The 19,691-nt window shown below is 43.0% G+C and overlaps 1 long non-coding RNA gene across 1 annotated transcript in view; it reads left to right on the forward strand.

Moving 5' to 3' along the window:
• The first annotated feature begins 2,163 nt into the window (after positions 1 to 2,163).
• Positions 2,164 to 19,691, forward strand: part of LOC134738544 (uncharacterized) — a 51,693-nt gene continuing 34,165 nt past the window's right edge. Inside the window, exon 1 of the long non-coding RNA XR_010124304.1 lies at positions 2,164 to 2,307. This is a non-coding gene — a long non-coding RNA (uncharacterized LOC134738544). The remainder of the gene's footprint in view (positions 2,308 to 19,691) is intronic.

Below are 19,691 nucleotides of genomic sequence, written 5' to 3' on the forward strand. Positions count from 1 at the left end.
GGACTTTGATTTAGCTCAAAAAGTTCCACCTCCATTGTTATGTGTCCCTCCTGTCTTCACTGTCACCCTGCCCAAACACTACTAGTTGAGTTTTGCTGTTTGTTTTTATTTTATTGTTTACCTTTGTTTTATGTTATCCTGTATGTAAACACAGATTTACAAGTTACACTATCCTCAAGCCAGGGGAATACACAAGACCAATAAAGGCTGGCACAGGTGTGTGTAGAGGATAGAACAGGGCAATGGGAAGATATTATTCTCTTTAAACTTTTCACCCTGAGGTCTATGCTGTCCCCTCACCTTTGTACCTTCCAGCATTCGAAGAGTATTCAGAATCAAAAGCTTCCAACTGATGAAGGAGGGTGAAGGACTTCATCTGGAGGATGAAGTCCAAGATCAAGGTGTGAGTAGGGTGTGTTTTCCCTGAGGCCTCTCTCCTGGGCTTGTAAGTGGCCACCTTCTCCTTGTGTCCTCATGTGGCCATTTCTCTGTGTGCACATTTGTATCCTTATTGTTGCGGGAAGTCAGGGACCCCAAGCGGAGGGACCGGCTGAAGCCATGGCAGAAGAATATGGATTGTGAAGATTTCATGGGCATTTATTAGTTCCCCAAATTAATACTTTTATAATTTCTTATGCCTGTCTTTACTGCAATCTCTAAACACAAATTGTGAAGAGTTCATGGACAGTTATCACTTCTCCAATCAATACCCTTGTGATTTCTTATGCCTGTCTTTACTTTAGTCTCTTAATCCTGTGAGCTGAGGAGGATGTATGTTGCCTCAGAACCCTGTGATAATTGCATTAACTGCACACATTGTAGAGCATGTGTGTTTGGACAATATGAAATCTGGGCACCTTGAAAAAAGAACAGGAAAACAGCAATGTTCAGGGAACAAGAGAGATAACCTTAAACTCTGACCACTGGTGAGCCGGGCGGAATAGAGCCATATTTCTCTTCTTTCAAAAGCAAATGGGAGAAATATTGCTGAATTCTTTTCTCAGCAAGGAACATCCCTGAGAAAGAGAATGCGCCACTGAGGGTGGGCCTCTAAAATGGCCCCCTTGGGTGTGGCCATCTTCTATGGTTGAGCTGTAGGGATGAAATAAGCCCCAGTTTCCCATAGCGCTCCCAGGCTTATTAGGATGAGGAAATTCCCACCTAATAAATTTTGGTTCGACCTTTTGCTCTCAAACACTGTCTCCTGATAAGATGTTATCAATGACAATGGTGCCCAAAACTTCATTAGGAATTTTAATTTGCCCCGGTCCTGTGGTCCTGTGATCTCGCCCTGCCTCCATTTGCCTTCACAAGGGAATATTCTATTCCCTTGTGAAGTACGTGATTTCTGTGACCCACACCCTGTTCGTACACTCCCTTCCCTTTTGGAAATCCCTAATAAAAACTTGCTGGTTTTGCGGCTTGTGAGGCATCACGGAACCTACTGACATGTGATGTCTCCCCCGGACGCCAAGCTTTAAAATTTCTCTCTTTTGTACTCTGTCCCTTTATTTCTCAAACTGGCCAATACTTAGGGAAAATAGAATAGAACCTATGTGAAATATCGGGGGTGAATTTTGCCCGATATCTGGCTGAATTTCCCCTGATACCTTATCTCTTCCTTCAGGGAGACATCACTTAGATTGGATTAGGACCCACCCTAAGGCCCTCATTTTAAAACTTTTTTATTGTAACCGATAAAAAAATTGTCTACATTTATGGTACTGTTTTGAAATATGCACACACTGTGGAATGGCTAACTCAAGCTAACTGGCATATGTGTTACCTCACATACCCATCATGCTTTTGTTATGAGAACACTCAAAATCTACTATCTTAGCAATGTTCAAGAACAGATTACATTAACTGTAGTCACCAAGTGCAACAGATCTCTTGCACTTATTCTTCCTTACTGAAATTTTGTATAATGTGACCTCCCCACCACCCCACCTGCATCCCCAAAGACCTCATTTTAATGTAATTACCTCTTTGATGACACTTTCTTCAAATATGGTCACATTCTTAGGTACTGGGGGTTAGGGTGTCTACATACAAATTTTGGGAAACACACAATTCAGCTCACAGCAGCCTCTGTGAGGACATAATGTTTACATTGAGATCCCAGTAACCTAGCAACAGAAGGAATGACATACAAAGATTCTGGGGTAGAAAATTCCAAGCAGATGATTTTATTGAGCAATAGTCCTGAAATGGGAGCCAGCAGGGTGAGTTTGAGGAAGCAGAGACCAGTGACGGCAAGGAGGGGGCATGGAAAGCAAGCAGAGGAGGTGAACTCGCAGAGTTCCGGTGAGATAAGCAAACTTGACGGTGATTTAATTCCCTATATGGTGAGAAGCCACTGGAGGGTTTTAAGCAAGAGGCACAATCAGATTCATATGTTTAAAAGCTTTTTCCAGCAGCTTTATGGATAATGCATTCTAAAGAGGGTGAATATGGAAACAAGGACCCTTTTGTCACAGGTCAGGTAAAAGTGATAATGGCTTAGACTGGGTGATGTGGAATCAGAATGAAGTAGGTGGACTGGGGATACATTTGCACACGAGGCTATAGTGGCTATAGGACCTGTTGGTTTGTTGCTTGAAAGGAAAAAGGGTCTTCAAGACTACTGCTACACGTTAGTGAAGTTAAGAAAATTTCCAGAGATATGGTGAGGCCCTTTCTGAGACAGAAAAGAATGGGAGAACAGGCTTTGGGAGAACATCCAAATGATCTAGTATTTTCCTAAGAGTATGGGTCAGGAAACTTGGTAGAGCCTGGGCATCCTCAGAAGTACTGACACACTCCTCCCACTGGGTCATATTAGCACTGACACTCAGACACAGAGCATGGAAATTCCCAAATAAGAAGAAGTGTGATGCTGTAGGAATGCAAGAGCAGTGAGGAGGTTGGTGGGGTTTTGCAGCACACCAGCTGTGTGATCTCAATGGAGACCTGCTGCATCTGGCCTGTGTGAGGTCAGTCTCCAGCACAGCGGGGATAAGAGCACCCACTTCATAGATCTGTCTTGAGGATTCAACAGAGTCACACTCTTGAAATGAATGCAAGTCCTGTCACATGCCGGGCCATTTGCAAGAATTATTATTGGTATTATAATTAATATCATTGGTGTTATTACTAATATCCTCAATACTGATGGCACATCAGCTCAAGGACTCCATCAATAACTTCAGAGATAACCAAAGGCCCTCAGTCTTCACTCTTCCATACATTTCTCCAGTCTAGTAACCAAACCACTCTCATTTCAGCCTTGTTTTTGTTTTTAAGTTAAACCAGTGGCTCTAGGCATGTCCCTAAGGCTCTGAGCAGTTTGTTGGTTGTGTTCTGTCCACCCCAGGTCTTTGACAGGCATTGATATTCTTTAGCAGATCTAGGAAGCTTGTTTGTACTCCTCCTTTCCAGAGAGATTAATCTTATTTTTTCAGCAACTCTGCCTTCAGCATTCACTCTGTGCTAGGTGTCCTGGTGGGCCAATCATGTGTTTCTAAAAATTACCAAGTGTCTCTAACCCCCAGGAGGTGAGGCTAGCTGGAAAAAACACTAAAGCAAGTACATATAACAAAAAAGCAAGTGATATAATGAAAATAAAGTAGGATGTTGTAAGAGAGAGCTGGGCATTTATGATGTGACCAGAATGATGAGAAAAATCTTGCCCTGCACAAATCTAGAAACAGTGTGTTAGGAAGAAGTCACTCCTGACACATTAAGACTTTTGTTTTAATGTTATTTTTATTTTATTACAATTATTTTATCAGAACCATTTTTATTTTGTTAGAGTCACTTGATTTTCCTTGTAGTTTACAAAAAATTAACGGAAGTTTTTATTAATAATTATTTTGTAACTTTTAGATTTTGTTTTATTATTTTATATTTTTAAATAACCATTAACCTCTAAATTAGACAAAATTATTTTTAGTAGAAAGTACATCTAAATGTCATTGTAACAAATTTTATTTTACTGAAAACACATCTTAAGTTTTAATACACTTTGTAAGTAGATTTTTTACAACCAGTAATTTTAATTACACATATTAACTATTATTTGAATGCTTAGCAATGCTATTTTTTAGTGAGAAACCTAAGATTACTTAGTTTAACATAACAAGACTTTAAGATTTTAAATCCCTAAAAAAATTAAAATTATGACACAGGTACTCCCGCTAATGTTTTTTTGAGGTGTTTCAAGCACCTATGTTATATATTGAAATCTGTTGCAGGAAGTCAGGGACCCTGAATGGAGGGACCGGCTGAAGCCACAGCAGAAGAACATAAATTGTGAAGATTTCATGGACATTTATTAGTTCCCCAAATTAGTGCTTTTATAATTTCTAATGCCTGTCTTTACTGCAATCTCTGAACATAAATTGTGAAGATTTCATGGACATTTATCACTTCCCTAATCAATGCTCTTATAATTTCCTATGCCTGTCTTTACTTTAATCTCTTAATCCCATCATCTTCATAAGGTGAGGATGTATGTCGCCTCAGGACCCTGTGATGACTGCGTTAACTTCACAAATTGTTCGTAAAGCATGTGTGTTTGAACAATATGAAATCTGGGTACCTTGAAAAAAGAAGAGGATAACAGCAATGTTCAGGGAATAAGGGAGATAACCATTAGGTCTGACTGCCTGGGAGCCGGGCAGGACAAAGTCATATTTCTCTTATTGCTGAAAACGGGTAAGAGAAATATTGCTGAATTCTTTCCCCAGTAAGGGCTATTAATAATTAGCCCTGGGAAAAGAATGTATTCCCAGGGGCGGCCTCTAAAATGGCTGCTCTGGGAGTGTCTGCCTTATGCAGTTGTAGATAGGGATGAAAAACACGCCCTGGTCTCCTGCAGTGCCCCCAGGCTTGCTAGGATTAGGAAATTCCAACCTGGTGAATTCTAGTCAGACCGGTTCTCTGCTCTTGAACCCTGTTTTCTGTTAAGATGTTTATCAATGACAATGGGTGCACAGTGGGACATGAAACTTCATCAGCAATTCTAGTTTTGCCCTGGCCTTGTGACCTTGCCCTGCCCATTTGCCTTGTGATATTTTATTGCCTTTGTAGCATGTGATCTCTGTGACCCACACCCTATTCATACACTCCCTCCCCTTTGAAAATCACCAATAAAAACTTGCTGGTTTTGCGGCTCAGGGGGCATCACGGAACCTGCCGACATGTGATGTCTCCCCCGGACACCCAGCTTTAAAATTTCTCTCTTTTGTGTTCTTTCTCTTTATTTCTCATACCGGCCAACACTTAGGGAAAATAGAAAAGAACCTCTGTTGAAATATTGGGGGCTGGTTCCCCAATAGAAACCTACTGTTTCTGTAAGCCCCACCCTTAAGCCAAAACAACCTTGATGTTATTGTTAACAAGTACTTAGCATAAATCCTACCCTTAGGCAAATTTATATAGTGATTTCAATTGTCCTACACATTCCTTTCCTGTGATAAGTGTCTGGGTTTGGAGGGTAACAGTGCGGGGATCCACCATCTTCAGCCATCTGAGACATAGCTTCTATTCATAAATCCCTCTTAGTTGTTTCTTTCTGAGAAACTTGATTTATCAGCCTCTTTCTTCAACCTCTCAACTCCCTTGGCCTGTAAAGGTAGGTTTACATATACCTACTCATGACAAAACAAGTTCATATATGTGGTCTGTCAATTTCTAGAATATTGTTATATGGTTCATGACTGTAATGTGTAGCACAAAGTGTAGTTTTGTACATGAATATTATATTTTATATAGTATATTTTATATAGCTACTTTCTATTACACGTCACTAAAATACATGTTCAGTAAGTGCTCACTTAACGTCATTGATAGGTTCTTGGAAACTGACTTTAAGTGAAACAAAATACTATATACCATAGAAAATTAACTCTTGTTTACCTCAGTTAGCCAATGGTAAAATTGGTTTCATGATATAGTACATTGTTTTACTTAAAGAAACAGTTTCCCAGAATCTATCAACAAAGTGAGAACATACTGTAATTACTATTATAGTATATAGTACATTCTAGAATTATACTATTATAGTATGTTACTTTAGTCTTAGCAGTTGGTGGTATAATGTGTTTTAGCTTCCCCAAAGATCACAGAATTATTTAGACTAACCAATAAGAGCTTCCATTGGGAACCAGGAGCATCTCACCCTCTTAATACTACAAAACCTTCCTCTGACACCTCCTGTTTGTTCTCTCTGCTCCCAAGTGCAATCCTTGTGTGGGTCTGTTTACCTTACAGTACTTTCCTCCTTCCATGATTATATGTAATGAATAACTGCAGTCAGTCTCATCTGTCCAATAATTGGTGCCATGGCTTTAACTGTTCCAGTAGCCCTAGAGTGCTAATTTCTCCTTCACCAATGGGGTAAAGGGGAGGCTAATCAAACAATTCACAAAACGTACTGGATTAATCAACTATGACTGAGGACATCTGCTCAACTTTAACTGCTTTTGGCATACTGGTTTCATGATATATTAAAAGTCAGCTCAGTCAGAGCCACCAGTTGGTGGTGGGCTTTTGCTTTGGTCTAAATAGCAGTTTGTGGCCTTTATCATGAGTTGCCTTCCCTACCGCACTAAAGCACACTCATCATCTAGACCTAAGTGGACAATTGACTCTGCTCCAGCATGATGTGTCATCAGGTTTAGCCTGTGTTTGGCAGGCAGTTTGCAACACACTTGCCTGTCAAGGCAGTGAAAACACAGCAATTTAATGAGTCAGCACTTCAGTCCTGATTACCTGATTATAGTCAGGCTATATCCCTGTGGTCACTTCATCTGGTCTGGTTATCATTACTAAATGGCTGGGTAGCTATTTGAACATTGTTTATTATTGCACACTCTCAAGGCAGGGCAAGGGATGTTCATTTGTAAAATTGCAGAAACAAAAGGGACTTTTACTTTGGAGAGAATTTGCTCAGTTGCTCAGTGACTCATGTTGCTCTATTGCTCTAACAAGTGCTACTGTCATGCAAGCAACAATGGTGGCCTTGTCTTTTCTGAGCTGCTGCTTCCTTTGCTGCTGCCATGTGCACTCTCATGATGAGGTGCATATTCCTTGTGCCTTATGGTTCAGGCACAGATAAGTAATAAAAAGGAAAAAGAGCATTTGATATTAGCCCCTCCCAAAACATGAGGGGCAATTATCTCACTGTGAAACCCTTCTCATCATGTGAGCTTTCTGCACTGCTGCTTACTGGTATGCAAAAGGTGTAATCTTAGGATTAGGAGTTTGAAGTACCCAAACAAAATTACCATAGTGTATATGGGTGCTAATCCCAATGAGACTGAGTGGCAGTAAATACCTTCATCAAAAGAGAAGACAGATCACAAATAAACAAATAATGGTACAACTGAAGAAACTAGAAGAGAATGAACTTATCCGAAAGTTACCAGATGATGAAATTAATTTAAAAAGTCAGAGCAGAAATTAATATAATGGAGAGTAGAAAAACAACAGGAAATGTACAAAAAAAAGTAAGAGTTTGTTTTTTTTGAAAACGTAAAATTGACATATCTTTAGCTAGACTAAGAAAAAAGTGCTCAAATAAATTAAATCAGAATTAAAGGGAAGACATTACAAATGGTAAAACAGAAATACAAAAGGTCATAAGACTGCTATGTACATAGACTCCTATGTACAATGATATCCCAAAAAATTGAATAAGGTAGAAGACATGAATAAATTTCTAGACATGTACAACCTACCAAGACTGAAACATAAAGAAATAGAAAATATGAATATATCAGTAATGAGTAAGAAGTTTAAATCTGATTATTTGACTGCTGAATTATACCAAACATTTAGCAAGAATCAAATCTTCGAAAAAATTGAAGGAGGAATACTTCCAAACTCACTTTATGAAGCCAGCATTACCCTGATACCAAAGCCAGAGATGGACATTACAAGAAAAACAATTACACGCCACTATCCCAGGTGAACATAGATGCAAAATCATCCACAAAGTCGTTGCAAATGAAATTCAAAAGCACTTTAAATGGATCATTTATTACAATCAATTTGGATTTACTCCTGGGATGCAAGAATATTTTAATATGTGGAAATCAATAAATGCCATACACCTTATTTACACAATAAAAAGATTAAAAATCTTGACTATTTTTGTGTATGCCTAAAATTACTTTGACAAAATTTAAAATTCATTCCTAATAAAATTTATAACAAATTAAGTATAGAAAGAATATACCTCACAATAATGAGTTACATTCTTCATTAGCTATAGGACAAGCCTATAGCTAACATTATAGTCAATGGTAAAATGTTGGAATCTTTTTTCTAAGATTTATTCTAAGATAAATATGCCCACTCTCACTACTTATTTCAACACAGTATTGGAAATCCTACTTAGAACACTATACAAGAGGAAAAAAAAGGAGGGCATTTAAATGAGAAAGAACAAGGCCTTATTTTCCTGGAGATTAACGCTCAAGTCTTTACAGATTAGATTTAACAGCATGAAAGCTGGCACCATCCAGGAATCAAAGGAACTGTCCCTAAGGACAAAGGACCTTAAGCTGTCAATTATTAAGTGGCTACATGAAGGCAGAAATGCTCCTGAATATTTCCATTGTCTAGATATAAAGTTTCAACGGATCATCCCCAGCAAGTAAAGGCACATCCTTGACTACTGTGGGTGATGAATGTTTCACCCAAAGCAGAGATGTGATACCTGACAGGTTTCAAAGACCCCCAACCAAGTGCTGTATAACTTGAATTGTATAACTCCCACAAAGATGGAGCACCATCTGTTCCTGAGGGATCAGGTCATCATCTGTGTCTTTGAGACACTAACCAGTCAGGCTTCAGTTGACATGAGGCCAGTGATTTTAAGTGTAAAATGCCTCAACTATCATACTCATTTAGGTAGATATTTGGAGGCCTCCACACTTAAATGGGTTGGTGAAATATCACACCAGACACATGGCTGGGAATTGGGGTTTTCTCCTCTGCTCTTAGCAGCACCTTGGTAACCCAATGATTACCCTCCCTCATGTCTCCACGTCCACATCTGCGAAAAAAAGGCGCTGTTGAGGGTGACTTTTTCATGAAGCCATAGGCCATGGTCACTCCCTGCAAAGCTCTGAACGTGTGAATCCCCAGGCCAGGAGGTGGGAGTCTTTCAAAGGCGCCTGAACTTGCGCTCTGCTTGGAGAGAGCTGAGGGCAGCAGCATAGCGGACTGCGTCTGGGACCTCAGACCAGTCGCCTCTCATGGCCTCCGCCGCAGAGTAGCCACTGTAATGCTCCTCGGCCGGGCGATGGGCGCGCCCCGCCGCTTTTCTCGCCCCTACTCCCCTCAGACAAGTGCAGCGCAATGGTCCCTAGGGGTGGGTAACCAACTCAGACCACTTAGGAAAGCCGGTGGCTTCAGGGGCTGGAAGAGGCGCAAAGCTCTGAAAAGACCCTAGGTGTGGGTGGGAGGGAAAATCGAGCTAAGCAGTGGGAAGTCGGGTGAGTGGGGATTAGATACTCCCGATTTGGGCAAAGGCAGGGTGCACTTCGCAGCAACACATCCTCCTCACTGCCCAGCCCAGACCTGCCCAAGTTCCTCTCCTGACTCAATCCCCTTGGCCAGGGTTTGGCACGGAATCAATGGCCCGCAAAACTTTGCAAAGGAAGAGGCCCACACCGCCCGGCCCCTCCCTCCAGGACTGTGTCCCGCCTCCGCTTGCGTCTTAATCTGGTATTGTCCTGCTGCAGCCCCAGGGCACCCCGCCAGCCCAGAGCAGGCTGGTAGCGCAGACTCTCCGTCCTGCCACCAACAGGCGGGGAGCGGAACAGACACTGCGACTCCCGGAATGCCTGAAGACGGTTCAGCTCCCTGCATCGCCCTGCGGAGGGAAGCCTGGCTCTTCCCAAATATCTACTGCCTGGGGAGAAGGTGGAGCTAGGATGGCTACTTTCACCTTGCAATTGTGACACGCTGTCTCCCAGCAATGCGGGATTCGCGCTTGTCATGTTCCAAGTTTGATTTCTTGCATACCAACAAAAGGCAGGTCGCCTCTCATGGCCTCCTCCGCAGAGTTGCCCCGCCCCTTTTCTCGCCCTGACTCCCCTCAGCCCCGCCCCCTCTCGCCCCTCCCCTTGTCACGGCGTTTCAGACTTCCCCAGTGCAACCCATCCCTAGGGGTGAGGTTAAGAGGCCTGTCCTTTCAGACATGCGCAGTGCAGCCCGTCACTAGAGTTGGGGTAGTGGTTCTGCCCTTTCAGACAAGCGCAGTGCAATGGTCCCTAGGGGTGGGTAACCGACTCGGACCCGCCAGTTATCAGGCTTCTTGTGTTCCTCTGGAGAAGCCCCTCGTGAGTGTCTGAAACCCCCAGTTCACTGCCATAAATGAAAACATCCTGTTTCTGGTCGCCTGCCATTTGCCTTTTCAAAACCACCATTTCCTCTGTTCTCTGGGCTGTCACAAATCCTCCTCTGCACCCGAGGAGCGCCCCTTGGACCCCTGGGCTAGCGGCAGGGCCCACACCTGGGTTGGGCCTCTCACAGAGGGATGCTCCCGTCACCGTAATAAAGAGGAGAAAACGTCCCAGGGGAAGGGTCTGACCCTGCTGCATCAAGTCAGGAAACAGTCATAGGGAGGGACCACTTCACCCCTTTGGAAACCACATTCACCACTTCTCTGACACCACCCACGCTGCTTCCCAGGCCTTGGGGTCCTAATGTGGACCTCCTGGCAGTGATTAACGCAGGTCAGCACGGCCAGAGCGCCCCTTGGTCCCTCCCAACACATGAGGGGAGTTTGTGTGGTGAGGTCAGGGACAGTGTCTGCGTTTCTGCCCTGAATAGGGCTCCCTTGGAAAATCTTTTAACATCTTTTTTTTTTAAATACTCCAGTTGGACCACTTTTAATAGTTTGGTGATAGAAGTAAACAGTGATCATTCTCTTAATTAACGTTTCCATTAAGTTTTCAGATTAAGGACTCCACGACTGCACACTTCTGAAACTGGAGTAGGCACAGTTTCAGCTCTGTGCGCGGCGGACTCACAAAAGCAGAATCTCCGTGGAGCATGTCTCTGGAGCATCAATATTACTGCAAGATTTGAAAGAAACAAATTTAAATAATTTCTAAGGTAAAAAAATGAACATTTAAGACGAGGCTGGAAAGTCATCTGCCTTTAAAAACTGCTGTCTGTGCCTCACATGTCAGACTTTCTCTAAGAAAAAAACTTGAAAGAGAACCGATTTCCATTCTTATAAATAGTAAAAATTATAAATCATATCAAGTCAATTGAAAGTCCTGCCCTGCCAGTTTCCTAAATCACAATATGGTCTTGGTGTGGTTTTATTTGTATTTTTGCAGGGTGTGGGTTGTGGACGTTTGAATATAAAAATTTAGGTTTTTGAACACTTTTTGGAAGTTTTCAGGTATTAGTTGTTGATTTACTTTTGTACCCCATCTAATTCTTCTGTCTCCTCTTTATCTCAGACTCAATCATTCCATGGGTCTTTAAGGCTCTGTTTATCTTTTTTACATTTTGCTGATTTACTTTTGTACTCCATTTAATTTTTTTCGGTCTCTCCCCTTTTCTCAGACTCAATTATCCCACAGGTCTGTAAGGCTCTGTTCATTTTCTTTAAACATTTTTTTAACTTCCATTTTCACATTGGATAATTTCTATTGCTGTGTCTTCTGTTTCTGATTTATAGATAAGCTCAAAATTATTATTTTTATTTCTTATTTTTCTACTTGGCTATTTTTTATTTCTCTGCTGAGGTTCCACATCTGTTTATTTATGAGGATATTTTTCTTCACCCCCATGAGTATATTTATAATACCTGCATTCAAATTCTTGTCTGCTGATCACATCTTGGACATCTTGAAGATGTCTACTGCCTGCTTTTATTTTGTGTATGTATTACATTTTAACGTGTCTTAATGCATCTCATGAATTTGAAAATTGTTCACTAGAGACTGTTATACAAGAGTTGTGGAGTCAGTGGGATCCATTGTGTCCCTTTGAAGAGTGTTGTTTTATAAAGAGGGTGTTAATTGGGCTGGATTCCAACCTCAATACTTATGTCTCCTATGGAGGGCACAGCTGAAATCCTCGTTCATTTCTTATACATATATATGTATATATCATTATAGAAGCATTTGTATATAGAATACATATATATACACACACATATATAGAATACATATAAAATACATATATAGAATACGTATATATAGAATACATATATGGAATATATATGTATATATATAATATATATGTATATATATGTATTCTATATACAAGTGATTCTATAATGACATATACTATTTTACCCAGGATTCATCATTTTTCTCTATGAGAGTAATAGTTTAGCTAGCTACTTCACCATTAGTGGAAGCCAGAACCTCAGTTTTAATTTTTGAATTTAATATAAATGAAATTATACAGTATGGATACTTTACATCTTTTTTTAATGCAAGATTCTATTGTGATATTCATTTATGTTGTTGCATATATCCATAGTCTGTTCATTTTAAACTGTCATCTTTTACATTGTGGTAAAATATACATAAAATTAACCATTTTAACAATTTTTAAATGTGCAGGTCAGAACAATTACTCATATTTTTCTGCAACTATCATCCACATTCATAAGGAATTTTATTCATTTTACAAAACTGAAATTCTGTTCCTGTTAAACAGTTCCCCTATACCACCCTTTTAGCCCCTGGGAACTACTCTTCTTTGTGTTTTTATGAATGGAACTACCATGAATACCTCATATGAGTAGAATCATACAATGCAGTAAAAAATCATGACAAATAATAATACACACTGTATAACATGTTTATTAATTTAAATAAACAGAGATCAGTACTACATGGTGATTATAGAGAAAGACAGAGAAAAAAGAAAAAGCAGTTAGAAGGGTGTGTAAAATTTATGACTATTGTGTCTCAGGTTCCAGAGCACTGAGGCCCCACAGGGCTGGTCACGGTGCAGCTGGGAGCCCAGTGCAGCTGTCTGACTCCCAAAGCCCATGCTCAGCCAAAATGTCACTGAGCCCTGAGGCACTCTGCCCCTGCCAGCCCAGGCACTCAGTGTCCCTGAGATTTACCATGGCCTGTTCTTGGTCTTGAGGATGTTTGTGGCCTAATGGGATGGGAGCTTAGCTGACAAAACAAGTAGGAGCTTCAGGAAATAGTGGCAGCTGTGAGGCTACCAGGAGCCACACCTCAGGCTTCCGACTGCCTGCTCAGGGGTCCCCAGAAAACAGGGCCTAATGTTGACCAGGGAGCCATGGCCACAGTCTCTCTGAAGGTGGCTGCAAGATAGAGTCTTCTCCTACCCTTTGGTAATCTGCTGGCCCTCACCTTTTATTCTGACTGTGCCACTTCATGGATTGGAACCAAACCCCAAATTCCTCCCCATTCAGAAGAAGATAATTATCTCTTGTCATGGAAGCAGCTGCATTTCTTGGAGGACTTTGATCTGGAGACAGAAGGAAGGGCAAGATTCTGATATGTCCTGGGTGGAAGATGATAAAGGGGACTTGTTGGGGAGGGAGGGGGCAGGGGCCAATCTCTGGGGCTTTTCTCTTAAGGGGCCCCATCCTCCCCTCAAATCCCATGCAGCCCCCACCTGTTCTCAGAGTTGGATATAAACAGTCCCTCCTCTCAGAATTTATTATTAATTATAGTACCCTAATCAAACCCTCCATTGGGATGGGTCTCCTCCTTATCTGTGTATCAAACCTTCCCAATAGAAAATCCCAACAGAAAATAAGATGCAGAGGATGGAGCCAGGGAGTGTCCTCCCCAGGGTGGTCTCTGAATATCACATCCCCACCCTCCCTCAAAGCGAGGGCCCTAGCTGCTCACGTTTCTCCTTTACTTAGTGTTAATTATATTTTCCTAGAAGGTAGACAGCCAAGATCCCTCAGAAAGGCCCCCTAGTCCATGACTAGCCTTCATCTTCTATACTTCCCATGCTGCCCCACCACCAGGGCCATCAGGGTCAGGACATGGACCTGCATCAGTTTCTGGGCTCTATAGAAGGGACATTGAGGCTCAGTGATTTTTGCCCTGATTCTCTGTGATGACAGACAGGGAAACTGATGCCTTGGAAACAAAGAAGGTACTCAACCACTTAGGAACTGTCTGTCTTAGGAGGGTCCCAATTTCACTCTTCTCCAATGGGAACCACCTAAGGCAGAGGCTGACTCAGCTCTGTAGCTTCACTACTCAAGAACAGGGACTAGTGTCTTTGCTGGAGCCTCCATCACTCAGAGATAAGATGGACCTGACACCTTCATTCACAGGGGCATCTGGCAGGTTCTCAGGAAAGGAGGTTCGCTGAGTGCTGCAATCTCAGGGCTCAGTCCAGGACTCTGTCCACATAAACTTCAGGATCCTGGTTCCAATCCTGCCTGCCTGCCCCAGTCTCGCTCACATCCATATAATCCTCTTTGTCAACTTCCAGCATCAGCTAGTCACTGAGAAGTATGCCAAAAGAGGGCACAGCACCCTGTGCCATCAAGGTGGTAGCAGTGATGAGCACAAATTCTCAGCTTCACGCACAAGCCCTGTGCTTTGAACTCTCGCCAACCCATGGCTCCTTGATGTCCCTACCCAAGTCTCCTTGGAGCAGCCAAGGACCCTCAGCCCCCTTGCATGAAATTTTTCCCTCCTCTTTCCACAGCTGGCCTCCAAAGACATCAACCACCTCCTAGTTTCCTCCATGGTGGGATTTTAATAAGTCACAAATCAGGTCATCCCCAGCCTCACTCGTCACGAAATCCACTCTGAGTCCAGCTCTCCCAGGCTTTTTCTCTGGTCTCTCTAATGAAGGCATTTCAAGCACTGTGGCCACAGGAGGGCAGGGATGGAGGAGGAAAACACCCTGCTCTTTTGCAGTGGAGAACTTAAGCTGGGAGGGAGGAGCCCTTTCCTTGGCTCCCTGGAGCCTCTCTCTGCCACAGGCCTACTCACCTGCTACTGCAGCCCCATCTGGACTCTTTAAAAAGGTTCCTACCTAGCAGAGTCAGAAACAGGATTAGTGAGACTGTGCTTCCCTCACCAAGTTACACCCCAGCCCCCATGACCTCAGATCTTAAATAACCACCTGAGTCATCTGGTGCTATGCTCCCACCACCTCCAGTGAGCCCTAATTCTAGATTTACTCCCAGCTTCAACACTCACTGCCTGTGTAACTTTGGGAATGTAGTCAGGCCTCCCTGAGACTGTTTTTTCATTTAGGAAGTGTGATGGGAACAACACCTTCCTCACAGGGCCTCTTGAGAGCTCAGTTGCATGTGGCTACCACCACTGTTCTCACCATCATCCCTCTCAGGAAGAGGCAGGCACAAGGACTCTCAAATTTCTTTCCTCCTTTGCACCTTATCATGAACCTGTGAGGCCTGCACAACATGCATCCTGCATTTTCCAGATGAGTAAACAGAAGCCCAAAGAGGGTGGTGACTTGCCCAGGGCTTCATAGGAAAGCCTGGCTCCTCCTTCCACTTAGAGGGCCTGCCCGAGCTGCCTTCTTGCCACACACCAAGACCACCACTTACCGGAGTCCCATCTGCTGGACTCTATGGGTGTCCACATCCCCATCCAGGCACAGCTGTGGTGGAAAATGGACATGGTGTCTTGGGAGACCTGGTTGAGCAGTGCCAACTTTCCCTAGCTACACTGAAATTGCTATCTCACAAGCTGTGTTTGAGACTATGCCAGAGACTTCACCTCATTGATGAACCAAGAAAGCAGAGTCCCAAACAGAACTCTCTTTATCCACTCCCTGCAGTTGGCCTGCCGGTGAAATTGTGCCTGCATGGTGGACAGGCCTCCTGCCCCACACCAGCTGCCAGCCTCCAGTGTCTCTGATACCCAGGACTGATGTCACCCACGTTGGCAAGGATACTGAGATTCAGGAATACATAAAGAGATCTTTGGCTCAGATGGGTTGCTTCAGTCTTGTGTCCTGGGCCATCTCTCCTGGCCTTCAGAAGGCCCCTGCCAGCCTCAGTGTGCCAAGCCCTGACCCTAGACCAAATCTCACCCACCCTCCATTGCCAGGGCTCTTGCTCAGCACTTCTCACTTTCCCAGGATAAGCCTGGCTTCAGCAGACCCGTCTAGATCCTGTGCATTTCTTAAAGAAAGAGAATAATTTCCATTTTTTTTTTTAGCCTGACCTACAACCAATTTATTGTAAGGATGTCCAGGCTGCAGGAGATCTTTACACACCCACCCAGAAGGCCTCAGTCTTTGCTTCAGTACCTTCTTTCCACTCTGTCACTAAATGTTTATGAATCCAAGAAAATTGGGGGAAGCATGAGCAGGTGTGTTTCCATTGGTACTAGTGCTGTGAAGGTGGGGCCAGAAGGGTGAATCTCACTAGGGTTGTATAGAAATTTTATACAAGATAGACATTTCAAGGTTGCTTTGGAGAAATGCAGGGAGAACTAACTTCCATAGGTGACAGTATGCAGAACTTAAGCTTCCTAATAGCCGCAAGTTCAGAAGTCCTTCTTACTAAATGTGGCAATGTGTGATGATGTCCAAATGGCCATAATACACATGCATAGAATAATTTATAGCATTAATTTTGTATTATAAATTATGCATTTTGGCCAAAAGTTTTTCATGTATCATGGGTAGTTTCCCACATTGCTTGAAGATTGGAAGAGACAGCACTTTATGAAATGTTCTTTTGGACACATTTTCATCGAATGTTCCATGTCCCAAGAAGCAATGAGACAAGACATGATGAAGTGGCCTCATGGTCAGGGGTGACAACTGAACTTCTTGGTTTCACAACTGAGGAAATCAAGGATGCAGACATGCTAAGGGTGAGGTTAGAGCAAATGTTTACTAGGTGAAAGAAAGGAACAGGAGGATGAGGCAAGAGAATCACTTGAACCTGGGAGGTAAAAGTTGCAGTAAGCCGAGATTGCACCACTGAACTCCAGCCTGTGTGACAGAGTGAGAATCTGTCAAGAAAGAGAGAGAGAGAAAGAGAGAGAGAGAGAGAGAACGAACAGGTGTCTGCTGGAGAGAAGGGCCCTGAAAAAGAGTTGCTATTCTGTGCTGAAATGCAGTGATTTTTATAGAGGAGTTATTGGGAGGGGGTATCTTATCCACACAGGGCATGAAAAACCAGTTACGACCAAGTGTGTTATCTGCATAGAGCATGAATCTCAGTCTCCGAGAATCTCAGCCACTGTGAATTTGGCAATTCACACCCCAAATTTTTATTATGCAGGCAAGTTCTTAGCCTGAGCTTGTCTAAGTTGCTCATCTCTTCCCTACTCTGCATGTGCTAAAAAGGGGGGTGGAGCCCCCCATGCTGAATATGTCTGGCACAAGGTGGTCCCTTCTATGGGTGCAGCTGCAGGCATCCCCACCCATGCAAGCTTCCAACTTCCTTATCTATGATTGCAGCCTGATCTTCCAGGCTGCTCTTTGTGAAAGAGAGGTGAATTCTTGGGCTGCTTTTTGTTAGAAGAATCATTCTGCCCAGGACTCTTTGCCCTAACTGCCTAGCTAGTTTCTTTCTACCTCCCCTCTCAATGATAACTATTCAGCTTTAAGGGGATCCTGGGGATGGGAACAAACAAATTTGACACCACAAAATACCTTAGAATACAAATTCACCCTTCAATCAGTTTAGTCTGAATTGCATACCTATTATAATATCAGCTTCATGCACTACTGAATATAACAAGAAAGGAAAATGTGTATTTTTTGAAATCTAGATGACTGTCCAGGCGCGGTGGCTCATGCCTGTAATCCCAGCACTTTGAGAGGCCAAGGCAGGTGGATCACCTGAGGTGGGGAGTTCAAGACCAGCCTGACCAACATAGAGAAAGCCTGTCTATACTGAAAATACAGAATTAGCTGGCATGGTGGTGCATGCCTGTAATCCCAGCTACTCGGGAAGCTGAGGCAGGAGAATCACTTGAACCCAGGAGGCAAAGTTGCAGTGAGCCGAGATCGCGCCATTGCACTCCAACCTGGGCAACAAGAGTAAAGACTTAAACGCTAGACCTAAAACCATAAAAACCCTAGAAGAAAACCTAGGCATTACCATTCAGGACATAGGCATGGGCAAGGACTTCATGTCTAAAACACCAAAAGCAATGGCAACAAAAGCCAAAATTGACAAATGGGATCTAATTAAACTAAAGAGCTTCTGCACAGCAAAAGAAACTACTATCAGAGTGAACAGGCAACCTACAAAATGGGAGAAAATTTTCGCAACCTACTCATCTGACAAAGGGCTAATATCCAGAATCTACAATGAACTCCAACAAATTTACAAGAAAAAAACAAACAACCCCATCAAAAAGTGGGTGAAGGATATGAACAGACGCTTCTCAAAAGAAGACATTTATGCAGCCAAAAGACACATGAAAAAATGCTCCTCATCACTGGCCATCAGAGAAATGCAAATCAAAACCACAATGAGATACCATCTCATACCAGTTAGAATGCCAATCATTAAAAAGTCAGGAAACAACAGGTGCTGGAGAGGATGTGGAGAAATAGGAACACTTTGACACTGTTGGTGGGACTGTAAACTAGTTCAACCATTGTGGAAGTCAGTGTGGCGATTCCTCAGGGATCTAGAACTAGAAATGCCATTTGACTCAGCCATCCCATTACTGGGTATATACCCAAAGGACTATAAATCATGCTGCTATAAAGACACATGCACACGTATGTTTATTGCGGCACTATTCACAATAGCAAAGACTTGGAACCAACCCAAACGTCCAACAATGATAGACTGGATTAAGAAAATGTGGCACATATACACCATGGAATACTATGCAGCCATTAAAAAATGATGAGTTCCTGTCCTTTGTAGGGACATGGATGAAATTGGAAATCATCATTCTCAGTAAACTATCGCAAGGACAAAAAACCAAATACCGCATGTTCTCACTCATAGATGGGAATTGAACAATGAGAACACATGGACACAGGAAGGGGAACATCACACTCTGGGGACTGTTGTGGGGTGGGGGGAGGGGGGAGGGACAGCATTAGAAGGTATACCTAATGCTAAATGGCAAGTTAATGGGTGCAGCGCACCAGCATGGCACATGTATACATATGTAACTAACCTGCATATTGTGCACATGTACCCTAAAACTTAAAGTATAATAATAATTAAAAAAAAAAAAAGAGTGAAACTCCGTCTCAAAAAAAAAAAAAAATCTAGATGACAAACGGACTTTCCACAGATTCGTTGCATTTGCCTGTTTGCAGAACTTGGTCATTCCACTGTAGATTGTTTTCTTTGGAATAACCAGGTGATGAGGAAGCTGGCAAGCAGGACAAGGTGGATTACTTGCAGGGAAGGTTTTTCTGCGGGATGCCTAAAGGGGCAGGCACTGCAGCCGGCAGGAAAGCCTCAGCCACGCGATTCTCTACGACACTGTCCTAGTGAGGGAAGGCAGCCACGCAAAGCTCTGATTCCCTGTCCCGAAGGGCGACCTTGGCTGGGCAAGCCCTAGCATCCAGAAAAAAGGGCAGACCAGGAAGCGCCCCACGTTCCGGCCTTGTGAGCTGCTCCTGCAGCCTGCACTGGGGCACAACTTCCAGGTGCACAGGTCTCTTCTGGTCTTTCAGGAGACGGAAAAAGACTTTTCTCCTGGATTTGCCGCCCTGTTGGCTGGGCCTGGGAAGGACTCGAGGTC

This window comes from Pongo pygmaeus, chromosome 18, assembly GCF_028885625.2.
Source record: "Pongo pygmaeus isolate AG05252 chromosome 18, NHGRI_mPonPyg2-v2.0_pri, whole genome shotgun sequence".
Classification (NCBI taxonomy): Eukaryota; Metazoa; Chordata; class Mammalia; order Primates; family Hominidae; genus Pongo; species Pongo pygmaeus.